At 38.5% G+C, this 18,552-nt stretch overlaps 1 pseudogene; it reads left to right on the forward strand.

The window, feature by feature from the left end:
- Window positions 1-724: 724 nt before the first annotated feature.
- Window positions 725-840, forward strand: LOC120589927 (uncharacterized; annotated as a pseudogene).
- Window positions 841-18,552: the final 17,712 nt, after the last annotated feature.

Raw genomic sequence — 18,552 nt, forward strand, 5'->3', positions numbered from 1 at the left:
AGAGCCTGGGAGGCAGGAGGCTGGATTGGAAACTCTTACTAAATATGTCACTGAGCCCCTGTTGTCCTCCTGTTTGACCCAGTCCCCTCACCTAAAAACAAAAGGAACAATTTCCATCTTTGGGAGGATACCTGCAGTCATGGAGAAAAAGCACGAACCACGGAAACTCAGAACTGTACATCTGGATGGACGAAGTCTTGAGTGAGGGTGGAACAAAGAGCCCCACATGCCAGGAATTCACTTCGGGTTGTGGGAAACAGATGGGTCATGTAATGCAGGACCAAACATTCTTTCCTTGGCTACACCAAAGACCCCCAAATGTGGGCACACCTCATTGTTGGCCTGTGTTTTGTTATGTACATATTTCCTTTATTTATATATTTGAAGACCTATTGAGTGCTTTAGGAAGAACCTGGGAAGCACAGATTCGGTCCAAGCCATCCTAGGCACAGAGAATAGAATCAGAGTGAGGGCAAGAGATATAGGGTGGTGGCTTTTAGCTCTGGAAGGGAAGAGTTTTCTAGCAGTGACAGTCCAACCAGGAATAATAGGAGCAATGCAACCTTGCCCGTGTCCATACAGGGCTGAGCGCTGCCAGAACCAAAGTGAGATGGGATGGAGTTAAATATATGACCAACCATAGTCTTCCAAATCCCAAAAGTTCTGTCACTGCACCTTTTCTGTACCCTTAAACTGATGCTCAGTATTTAAAAGTTTCTCTTTTGTCTACAGCCATGTCACCCTGAACACATTCGATCTCATCTGATCTTGGAAGCTAAGCATGGTCGGGCCTGGTTAGTACTTGGATAGGAGACCTAGGAAGACCGGGTGCTGTAGGCAAGGGGGAAGTTTCTCTTTATCCTTATGGGTCTGACAGGAGAAAGGAAAGAGCATTGGAAACCAAGTAATTTTGAATGGCCTGCTCAGGCCACAGACTAAGTAAGCTTTTTCTCCCAGTTCCCCTCCAGAAAATTCTCTCTACCCAGATTTGCTTAATAGGTTTGGAATTCTTATCTCTTCACTCAGAACATTAGGGAAATTATCAAGTCATAGGGTGATGGGCCCATTAAAGTAAAGACTAGGTCTGTCTTATTCACTAGTGTTATTCTGAGGCCCAGCATAGCACCTGACACAGTGTTGGTGCTCAATAAATGTTTATCGATTGAATGAATGGCGACTTGTGGGCCACTCATCTTTTTAGAACAGGCAGTAGACACCGATGTGGCAGGCCCTGCATAAGACTTTCCCAGGGGACCTGGAATCTGACAGATAATGTCTTTTTACCTTCATATCACCTGATTTTAGGGAAACTGAAAGATTTCGGTTTTCTCTCTGGATTCCTTATCATGGTATCTCTGCTTCAGCACATGTATGAGGTGAGGAGACTGCTCCTATATGCTTCAATTTTACATTCATCAAATTCTGTGAATGCAGTATTATAATGTCTATTTTACATATGTGCAATGGAAATTCAGAAAACTTAGTGATTTGACCTACCTAGAAATGATTGCAAAATTTGGGGCTCATTGCTTTTCCCTGCAATTCGGATGTCACAATTTTCCAAATACCATTTCTGGAAGAAGTACTAAAAGGTCCTTTCATGAACACGTCAGCCCAAACACAGCCCAAGAATGGTCCAGTGAAAAAGCAGCAGTGCATTCATTGATTTGGTCTGTGACATTTCTAAAGGAAGAGGTCTTAGGCTGGGAATAAAATGTAAACTTTCTCTCACTGAATTTTACTGTTTAATATAATATGTGCCTTTCTCTTCAATGTCTCCATTAAAAATTAGGAAACTGGGGCCATAGACTTTAAATGAATTGCCCAGGCATACTACTGTATTTCAGGTCCTAGCTTGACCAATTCTAAGACCATGCTCTCTTAACTACACCGAACACTTTACTACAGTGTTCGTTTATTCCTCTAAAAAGAAGCTCTAATCTTTTTTTAAGGCATTCTCCCTGTACTTCAATTTGGATAGTTCATATAGCTCTGTCTTCCAGTTTACTGATGTTTTCTTTTTCAATGTAAACAGCCTTTTCTTAAGCCCATCTATTGAACTTTTCACTTTAGATCTAGCAACTTTTAGTTTTAGAATATCTTTATGGTTCACTTTCTAGTTTCCATGTCTCTGATGAGATTCCCCTTCTGTATTATGCTTGCCTTTTCATTGAAATATTTTAATATATTTATGTTGATTAATTTAAAGTCCATACCTACTATTTGAAAGATTCGTCTCATCTCTGAGTCTACTTATATTGATTTTTTAAATTATACATCACGTCTTCCTGCTTCTTCTCATGTCTAGTAATTTTTATCATATATTACACTATTGAAATAATGGATTTAGTATTTTTCCTTCAAAGAATATTGATTTTGTTCTGTCAGGCAATTTATTTACTGGTGGATCAGTGTAAGTTACTCTAAAGCTGAAATAGTCCTACTCTTAAGGCATTGCCTATCTAGGACCTCACTAAATCCCTCAGGTGTTCCATGAGATCTCTTTGCCCTTGCCATTGAAACTCCAAAGTCTCCCAAAACTATGTGCCTTCTGGAATCTCTTTTTCATTCACAACCAGGCCTCTCAGTCTTGCATATGAAGCTTAGTGCTTAGCCAAAGACTAAAAGAGATCTTCATAAGATTTTTTGCTGTCCCTTCTCTGAACAGCTTCTCCTCTCCAGCAGCATGCCCTACAAACTCTAGCCACTTCCATGGCCCTGAACATCAATCTGTCTCACCTGAATAGTGAGACCACAATTCTCTATTTGGTTTTATTTCCTTGTGCACAGTTTGGAAAGTGCCTCTATGCAGAAAACCATAGCGAACATGAAACGCACTTCATGTTTCCCTTCTCTCAAAAGTCATAGCTTACTCTTAAAGTAACTAATTATACTTCTTTTATCGCCAAATCCTTCAAAACTTATCGACTGCTCTCAGAATCGTTAAAACCATATCTTTGTAAAGTCCATGGGGATGATACAGAAACAGAATTCCTAAAGAAATATTTTGGATGCCTAACCTAGTAGGTAGGCAGACAGAACCTCCACAAAGGTTTGGATCAGATAGAAATTGCTATCTCTTCCACCACCTGTCAGTCTATAATTCAATCACTTAGAGCCACCACTAAAGTTGAATATATTTCTAGTGACAACTGTTTTCATAATAAAATTGCGCCATTGGATCACAACGCACATGTAATAAATAGATGAACCAATATCTGTTTTTAAGCTTCATATAGGAACCAAAAATGAAGTAATCTCTAAGCAATGCACTTGAGTTTGAAATATAAGTTTCTGGCTTATTGACATTTTGAGGCTTTGCTTTTCTTTAGGAAGAACAAGAAAATGTTATTCTAATATCTCTCAGGATAATACAGTCATACATTAGCTCTAGGCTCTATGGGTTACCTTGGCAAGTTTCTGATGTTTCCTTTGGCATCCTCATTACTGAATTAGGAATGAACAAATTGAGATCCACATTTGGATCAATCCACATTTGGTTCAATGAAGGCATAGGAGAATTAAAATGGAATCAATCCAAGTGGTGCAATAAATAAAAAGAGGCTTGAACTAAACATACAACCTCTTCTAATAAAATTCTATTTTGAATTGTTTTAATTAATGAGCAGGTTGAACTGATTTTTATTTTGCCTAATGTATTTTCTTCACTGTTCTTTTAATTTAAATAAAACTTCTTGTTATACTCTTTAACTTTTTATTCATTTATGATTTCGTAGAGTTTTTACAGATTTGGATAAAACATATTTTGTCTCTCATAGCTGTCTCAACTATTTCTTTTACTTTTTGTGTTTTTGAAACAGAAGTCTTAAAATTCCTTATATTCTCAAATGTGAACTTCTTTATAATTTTTTCTATTGTTTTCTATTGCCTTAATCATTAGAAAATTTTCATTTCTATACACTTAAAATTACATGTATTTTATAATTTTATTTATTTTCTCTTGTTTTATTCAGAGTGACTTTATTTTGTTGGAAATATAAAATATGGATCTAAATTACTTTTTCTCAATATTACTGCAAATTACTCCCAACTCACTTTTTAAGAATGCATATTCTGCATTATTTATAAGAGTTATTTACATATTAAATTTGTACCTAAGAGAGTCACTGTTTTGGATCCTTTGTCTGTTCAAATAGTCCATATTTTATTTTCTAAAACTATTTTCTAATAGCAGATAAATTTGGTTAAACATTCCTATATTATTTAAATTTTATAATATACTTGAAATCCTCACAAATTTATTTCCCGTACTACTTTTAGTATAGTTCTATTAACATTAAAAAAAAATACATCACTACATTAGAATTAGGTCATTTGAATAGTTATGTTCAAAGACATTTATAATATTTTTAGCGATTTAAAATATACCTCGATGTCAAATAGTAGTGGTACAAATTATTCCCTAATATTAAGTATCATAGCACCATTGAAATTTTATAGAATAAGATGTAATAACAAGAACAAAGTTCTTAGTACGTGCTTAAGTAAAACCAGAATACATTGTTTTTTATATACTACAATTCCAATTATAAAATGTTTTTATCCTCATTCATTCATTTAACAGTTATTTGTAAAACGTCAACTATGGGCCAAGAACTATTTGGAGTGTTGCTGCAGCAGTTAACATAGCATACACAAACACCTACCCCCATGGGCACCCTCAGGCCATTTCCCAGTGCAAGAGAGCCAGTGGTGTGCTGGAGCTGGCTCAAACCAGTTCACAAGAAAAAATTGTGAAATCAGGAATTTGCAAGGCAGTTGTTAAACACAGCCATCCTTGCAACTGGCCATAGTGGGAATATTTACATCACTGGCAAACACTGTATATCAGGGCCTCCACCCTACCTCACCTTGCCCTGCAGAGCCAGTTGTTAAACATTTGCCTTATTGACAATAAGAGAGTCAAACGATGAAGAATATAAATAAGTCCAAGATATATACAGTAAGTTGGATAGTAGTGTGTACTACAGAGAAAATTAAAGCAACGAAGTGGAATAAAGAGTGTTCAGAGTTAGAGGAGATAATGAAGTTTTGGATAAGCTGACCGGAGCTCACTGAGAAGGTAGCAATTAAGTAAAGACCTGAAGAGGCTGTGGGAGGGAGGGAGGCATGGATGAGCATGAACCCTGTGGGCAGGTGGCTAGTAAGGTGCTTGACCCATCAAACAAATCACTTCCACTCCCTTAGGGAAGGATGAGTAAGGTATTAAAAGAAGCAAGGGATTTGCCTAATTATCCCAAGAATTAGCAGTCATTTCCTGAGCAGAGACCTGGGAATAGGGGCAATTTTGGTTTCCTTCAATACAATTGGAGAGAGTCACTCAGGTGGACAGGATTTCTAAAAGTAGAGGGTTCTGCTGGACTGAACTGGATAGGTGGAAGCTAGAATAAAAATTGGAGGTTTTAACCAAATCGTTTGTGGTATTCAGAGATAAGAATACAGAATCAAACCTGGAAACTAGAGCAGAGATCCAGCAGGTGGGTCTGCATTTCAGTGCAGATTTCATTCCATCCCAGGAGATCCAGGCACCAGGTCTGAATCACAGAATAATTACAGACCCCCTTTTCTAATCAGTGGGAGAGTAAAGGTAGTAAAGAATTTTCAGTAATTTGGAGCCCGGGAGGATTTCAGTTCATCACTAAAGAGTCCGTAGACACTTGAGTAAGCACTGGAATGGGCAATAGGTTCACTCAACTTCTTTAGTTTCTAAATTAATAGTAAAATCAACAATTCAGCACTCCATACTCACCCTTTTATAGCTCTATGTAAACGTACAGGAGTGACACCGACCAAAAAAGTGATTTGCAAAACACAAAGTTTGTCACTTTTTCTTTTTTGATTTTAGACAGGGAAATCCATGGCTGATTAAGTTTTGGGGGACAGAAGCCTGGGAAAGGTACATTAAAATGTTAATAGAAATGTCAAAATAAGTAGTCATTAGGGATGTATACAGGTAATATTAAACCAGCAGACGTACCAACAAGACCCAAAATTCCCAGATAGAACGATCTGATGCATTTTGGCTTTTCTTCATTCTACATGCTCAGCTAATCTGTACTGTCATACATGCACAGGGACCTATTTTGTATCAACTTTTCTTGACCTATTAACTTAATATTTTTGTTTTAAGGTCTGTTTTCTGGTTTTGCTCTTGCTTTCCTGATGGTTGATGGGGTCTCAGTTTCTCCTTGTTTCCCTGCAGGGCCCTCCTCGATGTCCCCTGGTGGTAGAGGCAAGAGTACTCCCATGCGCATCCTTTCCAGGGAATGGAAGTCACTCCTGAGTTCCAGTTGTGGTTCAGCCTCTGAAATAAATGTAAGAATTTCTCAGCATGCTCTGTTTTGCTCTTCCTTTAAGTTGCAAAATATTTAATTGGTCTCTTGGGTTCTGTGACAGCCTTTGGGCTCATTTTGTTGGTTTTTCAAATTGTTTTTAGGTTTTCTTTTCTTTTTTTTTTTTTTTTTTTTTTTTTTTTTTTTTGTGGGGATGGTCTTTGTTTTTCTCGGAATGTCCTGAAAGTCTCTCCTTTGACATTTGACCTACTGCTTTGACTCTGGGCAAAGTGGATTTCTCAGGCTTGATACCAGTAAAGACGAGAACTATTATGAAAGCCATTTTTGTGTACTAATCTTTGTGAAGTTCTACTTTATGATATTGGAAAATCATTTGAAATTAAAAGGAAATGATGAATGTAGAGTGACTAGCTTATAGCAGGCACTCAATAAATAGTGCAGAATGTGAGAGTGTTTTGTAAGCTTCAAGATCCTTAAAAATTCTGGCTAATAATACCTCCTCTGCTGTCCATTGTATGCCTCACCTCTGTGCTGTAGCTACTGATGCACTTGCCTGTTTTGCCCAGTGAACAAAGAGTGCCTGGGCTATCAGAGGCAGAAAACCAGCCCTTGCTCCTCACAGAATCCCCTGCACTCACCACTAAGCCAATGAGGAGCAATAAAAGCAGCAGTGTCCGTAGCCACACTGTAATAAAAGAGCAGTAAAATATAGTCTTTGAAAGAATCTATAATATCTCAGCCACGAAATCGAGTTAATATTTCTCTAAGTAGCTCAATTTTTCTTTATTTTCTTTTGCCTGGGGAGGCAGTTATGGTCTTGGTCTTCGTGGAACATTGCCACTGAGATTTTCATTTATGGATTTTATTTCCAGGGAAAAGAGATAAACATCCCAAGGTGAAAATAGTTCATTATTTTTATTAATTTGCATAATGGTCCATTTCCAGAACCTGGTAGATTGATTACCAAGGGATCCACCAAGGGAAAAGGGCCATTTAGGTTGTTTGCACAATATTCAACACAAATTCATCTTACCCAACAGCTATCAAATTATCCCATTTTCTATAGAAACTTATTTTTCTAGCCACCATAATAATCACTTTCTCTAAATTAAATCATTGTTTTAGTCAGCCAAACTACTTTGATTATTAAAACAACATAGAACATTCTGAACAACATTGAAACCCAGGCATAGAGTGAGTTACAGGAAATCAAATAGAATAATTGGCTCCAAAGTTTACTTGTCTTACAAATATTTTTTCTTCCTCTATCACTTAACATTTTCTCCTTGACATTACTTGATTGAACTCACATAGATTCTATTCCTCCAAAGAAACAACCCACTTGGGCAATGTGAACACTAACGGTCACAGCTTTTGGAGTTATCTGCCACCAAAAAGAATGGCTTTCATTTATTTTTCGAGTTGAAAAAGTTTTTCTTTTTCCTGTTCACAAAACTCAAACATGCCCTGAGTAATTTAACTCAGACCGACCAAACAGAATAAGCAAGTTTTAAGCTGTGACAGGACTTGGAATGTCTGAGTCTTAAAGGAGAATTATTTGGAACTTTGTTTTGGAAGCTAGACTGCCAAATAATGAATTTTGTCTCAAAATCTGAGCTTTGTTTTTTGTTACAATTTCTAAGGCAAAGAACCTTAGGATAAAAGGCCAGAATTCTCTTAAAATGAATAACTAAGGTAAACTGAAAAAAGACGAGACCACTGGTCTCTAAACTTTTCTGATTGGACACTTCTATCAGTCTATAAAAAGAAAAATTGAGAACTATTACTGCAATTCATAGGATGTCATCACTGAAGATATGAAGTTAACAATGTGTATGAAATTCCAAACCCAAACACCACTGCTAGAATTTACAAAGGAAATTTCGGAAAAGTGGCTTCATCGTGAACCTCCAGCCCTGACCAAGAATCAAAGGATTCAGGACACCTACCTAACAGATCCTGTCATGGCCTGCAACTTGTTTTTAGCCAAATCTCTGAAAGCTCCCTGCTACAGCTCTGCACACCTGGAGCCCCAGATTATCTCTGGCAGCATTCCCCTCCATTTTAGGGTGCCCTACCACCTAATCACACCAAAGGAATCATTTATTCCTGAGATGCACAGTACATACTTGCCCTTCCCTTGTGTCATGTCCTCTTTGCCTTCCGTGCCTTCAGGCTGCAGCTCTAAGGTAGCAGACCCCACCTTGCTCACCATTCCCGGCACTTAAAAGGCAGTTGGCACAAGATTACTCTTAATGAAACCTTATTTGCACTGTCAGACAATTTGGGCGCCAGCTTCCCCAGGGACATGGACAGGTCCCTTTACTTCTATCTCAACCCCCCCTGCCCCCCCCGCCCACACACACACTCAGTATTCAGTTCTGGCAAGAACCACACAGCTTCATTCTAATGAAAGTGGGGCCCCCATTAAAATCCATGCCACCAGGATGTGCTTTGAAAATAGACCTTGTAGGCTGAGATCACATCAGTATTTGAACAAAAGCATTCGATTGCTGTTATTCTGGCTTCTGAAATGCAAAATACACACATTTCAGAAGAAATTCCCACAGTTTATATTTAAAGAATTTTTATCCTGGAAGACATAGGTCGGCAAAGCCAAGTTTTGTAAGAGAAGTTTGGTGTTAAGATAGAAAGTTTTCTGAAAAATTTCTTCCCTTGGTTCTAATTGTGCTGCAGTATTGCATTCGTGATGCTGTGAATAAGACCGAGTTTTGCTTAAAACTTACTTCATGGTTATTATTTTCCTCTATAAATTTCAACATCTGCTCACTAATGTATGGAGTCCTTACTATAAATTTTTGAATAATTATTTTGTTTAATTGTTTTTCTAACATAGTCCCTCCAAAATAACTAAATCTACCTTCTTTCTGAGGCTGTTCTCTTGTGCAAATAATTGTACCCTAATTTTATAATAAAACACATTGGGAAGATATTTTATTTTCTATTAAGTTTATTGAGGTAACATTGGTTAATACAATTATCTAATTTTCAGGTGTACATTATAATTTAACATCTGCATATGCTATTGTGTGTTTACCACTCAAAGTCCAGTTTCCTTCAACTATCATATATTTGATCCCCATTACCTATTTCACCCTTCTCCTACCCCCTTATTTAACCCCCTTTACTCTCCCCGCTCCTACTCAACCTCCTACTCTCTGATAACCACTAGTCTATAGTCCATGTCCGTGAGTTTCTGTTTCTTTGTCGTGCTCATTTATTGTTTTTAGGTTTATATCCCACATATAAATGATATCATGTGATTTTCAACTATTACTGTCTAGCTTATTTCGCTTAGCATGATTATCTCGAGGTCCATCCATTTGTCGCAAATGGCAGTATTTCATCTCTTCTTATGGCTGAATAATATTCCATTATATATATGTACCACAGCTTCTTTAGCCAATCATCTATGGTAGGACAATTCGGTTGCTTCCATGTCCTGGCCACTGTGAATAATACTGCTATGAACATTGGTGTGCAAATATCTTTACGGATATGATTTTTTAAGTCTTTGGGGTAAATACCCACCCAGTAGAGGGATTGCTGGATCATATGGTAGATCAATTCTTAGTTTTTTGAAGAATCTCCATACTGCTTTCCATAATGGCTGTACCAATTCACAATCCCACCAGCAGTGTAAGAGGGTTCCTTTTTCTCTGCATCCTCTCCAGCATTTGTTATTACTTGTCCTGTTGATTATAGCTATTCTAACAGGTGGGAGATTGTGGTTGGATTTGCATTTTGCATTTCTCTAATAGCTAGTGATGTTGAGCATCATTGTGGTTTGGATTTGCATTTTGCATTTCTCTAATAGCTAGTGATGTTGAGCATCTTTTCATATGTTTGTTGGTCATTCGTATGTCCTCTGGGGAGAAGTGTCTGTTCAGATCCTCTGCCCATTTTTTGATTGTATCGTTTGTTTTTTTCTGTTGTTATTGAGTCATGTGAGTTCTTTATATATTTTGGATATTAGGCCCTTATTGGAGAAATTGTTGCAAATATATTTTCCCATTCTGATGGTTATTTTTTTACCTTGTTGATGGTTTCTTTTGCAGAGCAGAAGCTTTTTAGTTTGATGTGGTTCCATTCATTCATTTTTGGTTTTATTTCCCTTGTCTTTGAAGTCAAATTCATAAAATCTTCTTTAAGTCCAAGGTCCATAAGTTTAGTTCCTATTGTTTTCTTCTATGCACTTTATTGTTTCAGGTCTTATATTCAGGTCCTTAATCCATTTTAAGTTAACTTTGGTATGTGGTGATAGACAAGTCTAGTTTCACTCTTTTGCATGTGGCTTTCCAGTTTTCCCAGCACCATTTATTGAAGAGGCTTTCCTTTCTCCACTGTATGTTTTTTTGCTTTTTTGTCGAAAATTATTTGCCCATATAAATATGGGTTTACTTCTGGACTCTCAATTCTGTTCCACTGGTCCATGTGTCTGTTTTGCTGTCAATACCATGAAGTTCTGATTACTGTCACTTTGTAATATAATTTGAAGTCGGGCAGAGTGATGCCTCCAGCCTTGTTCTTTTATCTCAAGATAGAGAGAAGACACTTTAAAACAAAAAGATGTTCAGGACACAAATGTTTAACTCAGAGTCCAGATTCTTGAAAGAATATAGTTGATAAACTGAAGATATTTTTCAGTATAAAATAGTATAACATATTCAATGATTTGATACTGGGATGGAGGACATTATAATAATAACAATGAATAAGAAAACTGTTGATTTTTTGCATACTTTGAAGTAGGTAAATTTGGAGCTGGGTACTTCAAAATACAGTACCTTATTTGATCCTCACAGCAGCACAAAGTTTTAGGTGTTATTAGACCCATTATACAGATAATAAGGACAGATGAGGCTCAGAGACATCAAGTGATTTGCCCAAAGCCACAGAGCTAATAGACAGTGACACTAGGATTCAAACCCAGATGTTTATGACTTCAACTAAGTAACTCTTAATATCTTAATTTATATACTTACCTCATATATGACATTGTCCTCTAAAGTGTTGTGGTTTGCATCCTTTCCCCAAGGAAGTAGAGAGACTTTTACTCTTAGGACAGGCTGAGTCATTATTGCTCCTGCTTTAATTTTTATTCATGTAGTTATCCTAGAATTTTTATTTTATATTATTAAGTTAATAAATGTAAAAGTAGTTGCTATTTTTTTATTAAATTTATTGTTGTGACTATTTCCTGAACGATACAAAATATATTGGAACATATTACTTGTGATTTCTATACTTCCACCTACCATGGTATAGCTTTTCAGCATTTTAATGGCACTTTATTTTTAAGCCTTCCGAAATCTTCTTTAATTCCATCAATGTTCTTTTAGATTTTTCAATATATTTGCCACCATTTTTATAGTCACTATTATTCCTGGCAACTGACTCTTACCTCAGGTTCATTTTCTTCCTTATTACAGTCTGTCTTTTAGTAGTACTTCTTGATGACTTTCTAAGGGAGAAAGTTTCCTAATCCCTGTTTTTCTGAAAATGTCATTATTTCTTTGTTTTGGCATTAATCGTTGTGGTGAGGAATCTTTCACTGATATATTAGCTTTGTGAAAAATATTCTTATCTTTTTCACATTTCCAAGTCTTAATGGATCTAGTGTAATTCTATTTTTATATTTTCTTCACAGAACTCCTATGCTTCTTAGAATGAAAATGTATGTTTTTTCTTGAAATCTGAAAGATTCTCAATCATTGTGTCTTTAAATATGGCCAGTCTTTCATTTCATTTACTTTATTCTCTCTTTCTGGAATTTATATTTCAAGGAATCAGCGTACTCTATCCTTCATATCTCTTGGCTGCTCTTTCTATATCTATTCCTTTCTCTGCTGTGTTCTGTTTGACTTCCTCAGAACTACCTTCTAATTTACTAATTCTTCAGTTGTATGTTTAATCTGTTCTTTAATTCTGCCCATTGATTTCTTCTTTTCGATGATTGTATTTTTCACCTAAATAACTGCGTGGCTCTCTTAAATCACTGTTTACACCATCTAATCCTTTTTTATGGTTTTCATTCATCTTCTTACCTCTTTAATACTTCAAAACATACCATTGTTCCTTTCAGATTCATGTACTCCTTCCAGTTTTGAAGGTGCTGATTCTATTTCATTTGTTGACTGTGGTTCATTTTCTTGGGTGGTTGGTTTATAATTCTGATTGTCGTCTCATCTTCAGTGATGCTATTTTTTTTATGGGAGTCCCATGATCCTGGGTTGTGAAAGTTTCCCTACAGCAATAACTTAACAATTGCTTCTGCTAAAAATGTAGGACTGAAATGGTCCTGAAGGGTTATTTTAATTTCTCCTCTTGGAATTCTCACACCAGACTGGTAGTACAAGTTTGGATTACACATTTTTGTGCACAGATCTGGCATTTCATTTTTCACTGATGTCTTTCCTCTCTCCCTTCCCCCAGATAGCAATGTGTTTACAAAATTCTTGAGTATATTAGTTTCTGTTAAATGGAAGGGGCAGCTTCTAGACTTTATGCTCAGTTTTATCCCATAATATAATGAATGAATGGAACCAATATCCCATCTCCCACTCTACATGAATGAATGGAACCAATATCCCATCTCCCACTCTACATGAATGAATGAATGGAACCACATCCCATTCTCCCACTCTACATGAAGATAAGACCCCAGGCTCCTTCCAAAGATTTCTGAACATTAAGCTTCATCACTGAACACCTAGCAATTTTTCCTTTCTTTTTTTTTTTTTGTCTAAGGTTAGCTAAGTGTCAAAATGAGTTTTAGTTTCATCTTATGAAACAGAGTAATTTTCAAAAAATTTCCGCCATGTCCTACACACACCCACACACACCCACACACACACACATGCACACATTGCCTGTTGCCTGACTAACTCCTGCTGTTCTCTAGGCCCCAGTTTAGATGCATTTTCTCTAGATGCATTTTCTCCAGGAAGATTCCTCTGAGGTCCCCAACTCCAGGAGCAGCAGGAGGCACCCTTGCCATGTGCCCCAGGTCACTATACTTACCTGTCAGAGCATTTCTCACCAACTCCTACAACAGACTCTAAGACCCTTGAGATTAGGTTGATTCTTGTTTCTCATTTATGCCCAACAGCTGGGAAAGAGCCTAACTCAAGCTAGACACTCTTTACATGTACTGGGATCACCTCTTATAGGCTAGATATTGTCCTGGGTGATGGGTGTGTGCAGCAAAGTTAGACAGAGCCCAGTGTATCTTGGGAGAACAGACCCTTGTCCCCATTTGACCTCATCTCAACCCCAGTTAGTGCATTTCCTGTGGTAATTTGCTTCTAGGACTTTCTAGCATTATGAGTTTCCTGTGCATAAGTAAGAAAGAAAGTCAACATTTGTGGAGTATTTCTCATGTTCCTTGTCTTATTCTAGGGATTTTCTTATATGTTATCTCATCAATCCTCACAAATAAAAACCCCTCTGAGGTAGGTCCACTGACCCATTTTGCAGAAAACTAAGTCTTTAATCGGTAAACCTCTTGTTTAAGGTCAAAAAGCTAGTATGTTTTCTTTTCGGCCCAAATCCAAAGGGTCTGGCCCTAGACATACTCACTGTTCTCAATAAGAGAACTTGTGACTAACGAGCATCTGTGTCCCTGATGGCCAACCCAGAGCTTGGAGCATCAGGAATTTAAGCACCTGTGGAGCAGAGAGTGAGATGAGGAACACAGATGCTGCTTGAAATGAACATGGAGATGCTATCTTGCTATTCAGATGTGAGCCTGCAACAGCATTAGCATCTCCTGGGAGCGGTTGGAAATATCCCATCCAGACCCACTCAATCATAATCTACATTTTAACAAAATCTTGTGTTATTCACATCACACTTCTGCCTGAGAAGTGCTGGCTAGAAGTCATCTAGAATATGACCAGGAAGAGTCTGGAGCCAGAGGGCATAGTAGGTCTGGGAGTGGGATTCAATGTTATGCTTCTCTTCTACCATACACTGCCTTTCATGGTTTCCCTTTTGAGGGATCCACAGGCCAAATATTGACTAACCTCAGTCTGTTCCCAAGTATAAGACTCACCCAAATTGAGCATTCCTAACACCTCTGAGGCCTTTCCCTATTTTATGTTCCTGGAAAAGACAGGCTTATTTCTCACTCTGCCCAGACACCCACCATAGACAGAGGACTTTCCAAGAAGAGAGCTGGATTACAGACTCCCTCCCTGGCCCTCCTGGGCCTGCATTTTTTTTCTTGTGTTGCACTATATCTCAAGGCCCCTCCTGTGGCCCTGGGTTTCAGGAGAGAGCCAAGCCAGGAGGAGAGAGGGTCCCTATATTAGCTACTTGGGTTGCCATAACAAAGTACCACACACTGGGGGACTTAAACAACAGACATTCATTTCACACATTTCTGGAAGCTAGAAATCCAAGATCAAGGTGTTGGTAGGTTTGGTTTTCCCTTAGGCCTCTCTCCTTGACTTGCAGATGGTATCTTCTCTCTGTGTCCTCACCTGGCTTTTTTTCTGTACCTGTATATATCCCTGATGTCTATTCCTCTTCTAATAACAACTGCCATCCTCTCTGTTTAGGCCACACCCTGATGATCTCATTTAACCTTAATCACCTCTTTAAAGGCTCTGTCTCTAAATACAGCTGCGTTCTGAGGTACTGGGGACAGAGCTTTAAAATATGAAATTCAAAAGAGACACAATTCATCTCATAACAGGCACACAACTTTCCTCACAGAAAGGGGTTCTCACAAGTAGCTTTTCCTCTACATGCTGGGTTCCATAGCAGCAGTTCTCCTTGATGTTTTATCTGCTATATCCTTACAGAGCCTGGTCGGTGAGAAACGATGTATGTGAGGGATATGGAGAAGAGAGGAAATGCATGACGATGTAAAAATGTTTTCTCTTGATCAAACCCAGAATTTTCCTCTGAGAAAGTCCCTGGTAGCCCTGACTTGTGTTCTGATGTGTTTGCAGCTGCTGCAGCTATAGCATAAGATCTTCTCTTTAGCTCAGGGCAAAACTCAGTCTCATCTCCTTTCTGTTGTTTTTAAGCTAGAATGCTTATTTTTACCCAAAGGGCAGTTCACCAGCTGGAATTTAAATGTTCATAAAAAATATTTCAAAGACACGTTTTTAAAACCCACTGTCTCTAAGTCCCCTGAGAGAACCTGTGACTGCTCTGGAAATTCCTCAGTTCATATTCTTAATCTTGCTTAAATGAGGGAGGAGGGTATAATTTATTTTTGAAAAGATTTTGAAGTCTTCAAATATACTCCCTGGCTAGTTGAAAGTCTGGAAAGAAATCTCATTTGTATTTCACTAATGCTCAAAGTTCTGATAACTATGAATGCTTTCATAGAGACTTTTGTTTTGATTTCTCCTCATTTCCTATACTATTTATTAGCAACTCACAGTTAGAATATACGATGACCCAGAGGAGATTTTAAACAACTGAAATTAAACCCTGGAACAAATTAAAATAGATACAGACAAGTCAATGAGAGTAGAGGTTTGAAAAAATGTGTAACTTTACCTTGAAGAAAAGAATCCTTGACAAACTGTCCAGCTTAAGAAAACATCTTCACTACTTGAGCTTCTGAGGCACTAGGATCAAGAGAATCACCCGAAGTCATTTCGAGGTGGCTATTCAACAGAAACTTCAAGCAGGCGGAAAGTTGCGAAGGTGAAGCCCCACCTGGGCCTGAAACAGGCCTCCGAGGATGCACAAAGGGCCATGTGGCACCGCAGTTTTGAGAGGATCGCCTTGGTCAGCATTTTCTTCTGCAAACAGAAGCACAGACTCTGTTACCTCACTTTGGTTCTGTCTCTAATTTAACTGTAGGATTTAATTAGATATTCAAAGAAAGGAGGGAAATATAATCAGACCGTGTCAGACTTTATGAGGAAGCAGAGAACAGTGTCAGGACATGCTGCCCTGGGATGTACGAGGAGAGCTCTCCATTCCTCCCCAGTGGTTTTCTTTGTTTATCAGAAAGCTACCTTGCCTTTTTAAAAACCTCTTTCTTTGATGAAATGGCCAACCACTATGCTCCTAGATAGTTCTACTCTTAAAACGGGCTGCTGGAAAAATTATCTTCTAATCATTGCTCACTGTGCATCTCAAGGGATCCTTTCTCCTTAGTCACTGGGGAACCTGAGGATCTGGCCTGGTCACAGCTCTCCTATTCAGAACATACTGTTCAGTCACACTTGCAGGTCAAGGCCTGTGTAGATTTGTCAGAGGAATTAGATTATGATTCTTTCTCCAATATTTGTGTACTTCCACGGATTTAGAAACGGACAGACAAGGTTCCTGGAAAGAAAAGATTCAGGAAAATAAGCCCTTTTTTCCCCTTCCCTGAGGCTCAGAGATAGAAAATGTGGCTAGTGAACAGAGATGCCCAGGCAAGGTCAGACTGCTAAAGGTCAGGGACTCATGCAAGGGAAATTACCTTGTTAACAAGGATCATGGTTATCTAAGATAGTATCATAATATCCAGCTTATATCGAATCCCATTTTGACACAACTCATTGTTAGTATGTGTGAGCCCAGAGGGGAAAACTATGCCTTTCGGTTAAAAAAAAAAATACTCTTTCAGAAATCAGGCAGATTTCCTTTAAGACATCCCTTAATAATGGATCCAAAGTAACCCAGCACTCGAAAGTCAGACGACATTCAGGGTGAGAAGCCTGTGCCACTGGGAACTAGGGAAGCCAAGGGTCCTTAGAAAGAAGGCTCAGTGTCTTTGCTGTAATTTTACTGAAGACAATAGAGTGGTGTAGTAATTTGTGTCACAGCAGCTGCTAGAGTAAAATGAGGGGGTAGGGTGGGGCAGGTGGAATCCCTCTGGGAACAGGTCTGAGTCCCTAACACCTACCCCACCTCAGACAAGCTGTGAAGACTGCCTGGCCTGACACCAAAGTCAATGGTACGCTCCCACCCAGAATTCCTGGGAATGTCTGTGGAGAGAAGTCCCAGGGCAACACTAGACCTCTCCCTGCTAAGAGCGATAGGAAGGGAGAGTGTACCATTGTACAGGAATCCAGTGTTTATGGGACACAAATGTAAATGTGACTGCCTTTGTCCTCTATAGCTGATAAAGTGTGAGACTTGCTGGTTTGGTTATGTGTATATTGTTTTTACTAGGCCACTCTTTGTTACTCTTCTATCCAATGTGATATTGCCCTGGGCCTGTGGATGCCAGTGTTAACACAATAAATATAGAGCCAGCCCATTGTATTAAGTTCTAATATGGTTACTATAGGGAGGCCTAAAGGGCCAAGTGATTACATGAGATTTCTCCTAAAGTGGGTGGGAGGGGCAGGCATTTCTGAATTCAATAATTGGGAGGAAGAGTTTATCAGAAAGGAAATAAAAACTTCCTCTCTCCACTCAGAAAGACAGATAAGAGATCTCTGCATCTCAAGGATCTAACTCTGCTTTCTGGACCTGGGAGGTAAGTATAGGCTTTGGGCTATAGCACACAGAGACAGACCACTATCTAGAGGAAAGCAGAAGCTTAAATGCAAAGGTTCTCTGAACATCCAGAACTTAGGAGCCAGACCACCCAACTTCATGCTACTCTTCTTATTTGTCCTTCTTAAATGACCCCTGAGCCCAGCATAGTCTTGTCTGAATGGCATGGCCTTGCTTCAGCTTTGCTGCTAGGGAAGGGGCATCTGTCTTCACTTTAGCCTGAGTTTCTCAGGGACACAAAGTCCTCTCAAGGAGGATGGGAGTGTAGGGGCAGTCACACAGAAACCCGAGGGCAAAGGTCAATGTTTGCAATTAAGAAATGGACTGTCACCCTCCCTCCTTGATTCTCCTTCCATGATCAACTTTGGAGGAGTTTTGTTTGACTTCAAGGAAACCTCAATCATCTTATAATCAAGAGTAGAACTAACAAGATAAGAGGGAATAGGAAGAATTGAAGACAACTTTAGTGAGTGGAGGAAGCTAGATACTTGTGTTTGCTATTCAAGTGGACAAATGTATATGCCACCTTAGCAATCCTAAGAAGCTGGATGCTGACAGTAGCTCCAGGAGCTCCAGTTCATTGATCTAGCAATATGGGAAATACATCTAGTGTGTTTCCTGGACAACCTTATATTTAATTTCTTGAGTAGAGCTCTTTGGGGATCTCTTTGGGGCTTGGGAATTTGGAAAATAGTGAAGTTAAATATTTCAGCAGAATTTCTCAGATGTACCAAAATGTGTATTTAAGCTAAGA

This window comes from Pteropus medius, unplaced genomic scaffold (assembly GCF_902729225.1).
Source record: "Pteropus medius unplaced genomic scaffold, Ma_sr-lr_union100, whole genome shotgun sequence".
Taxonomy (NCBI): domain Eukaryota; kingdom Metazoa; phylum Chordata; class Mammalia; order Chiroptera; family Pteropodidae; genus Pteropus; species Pteropus medius.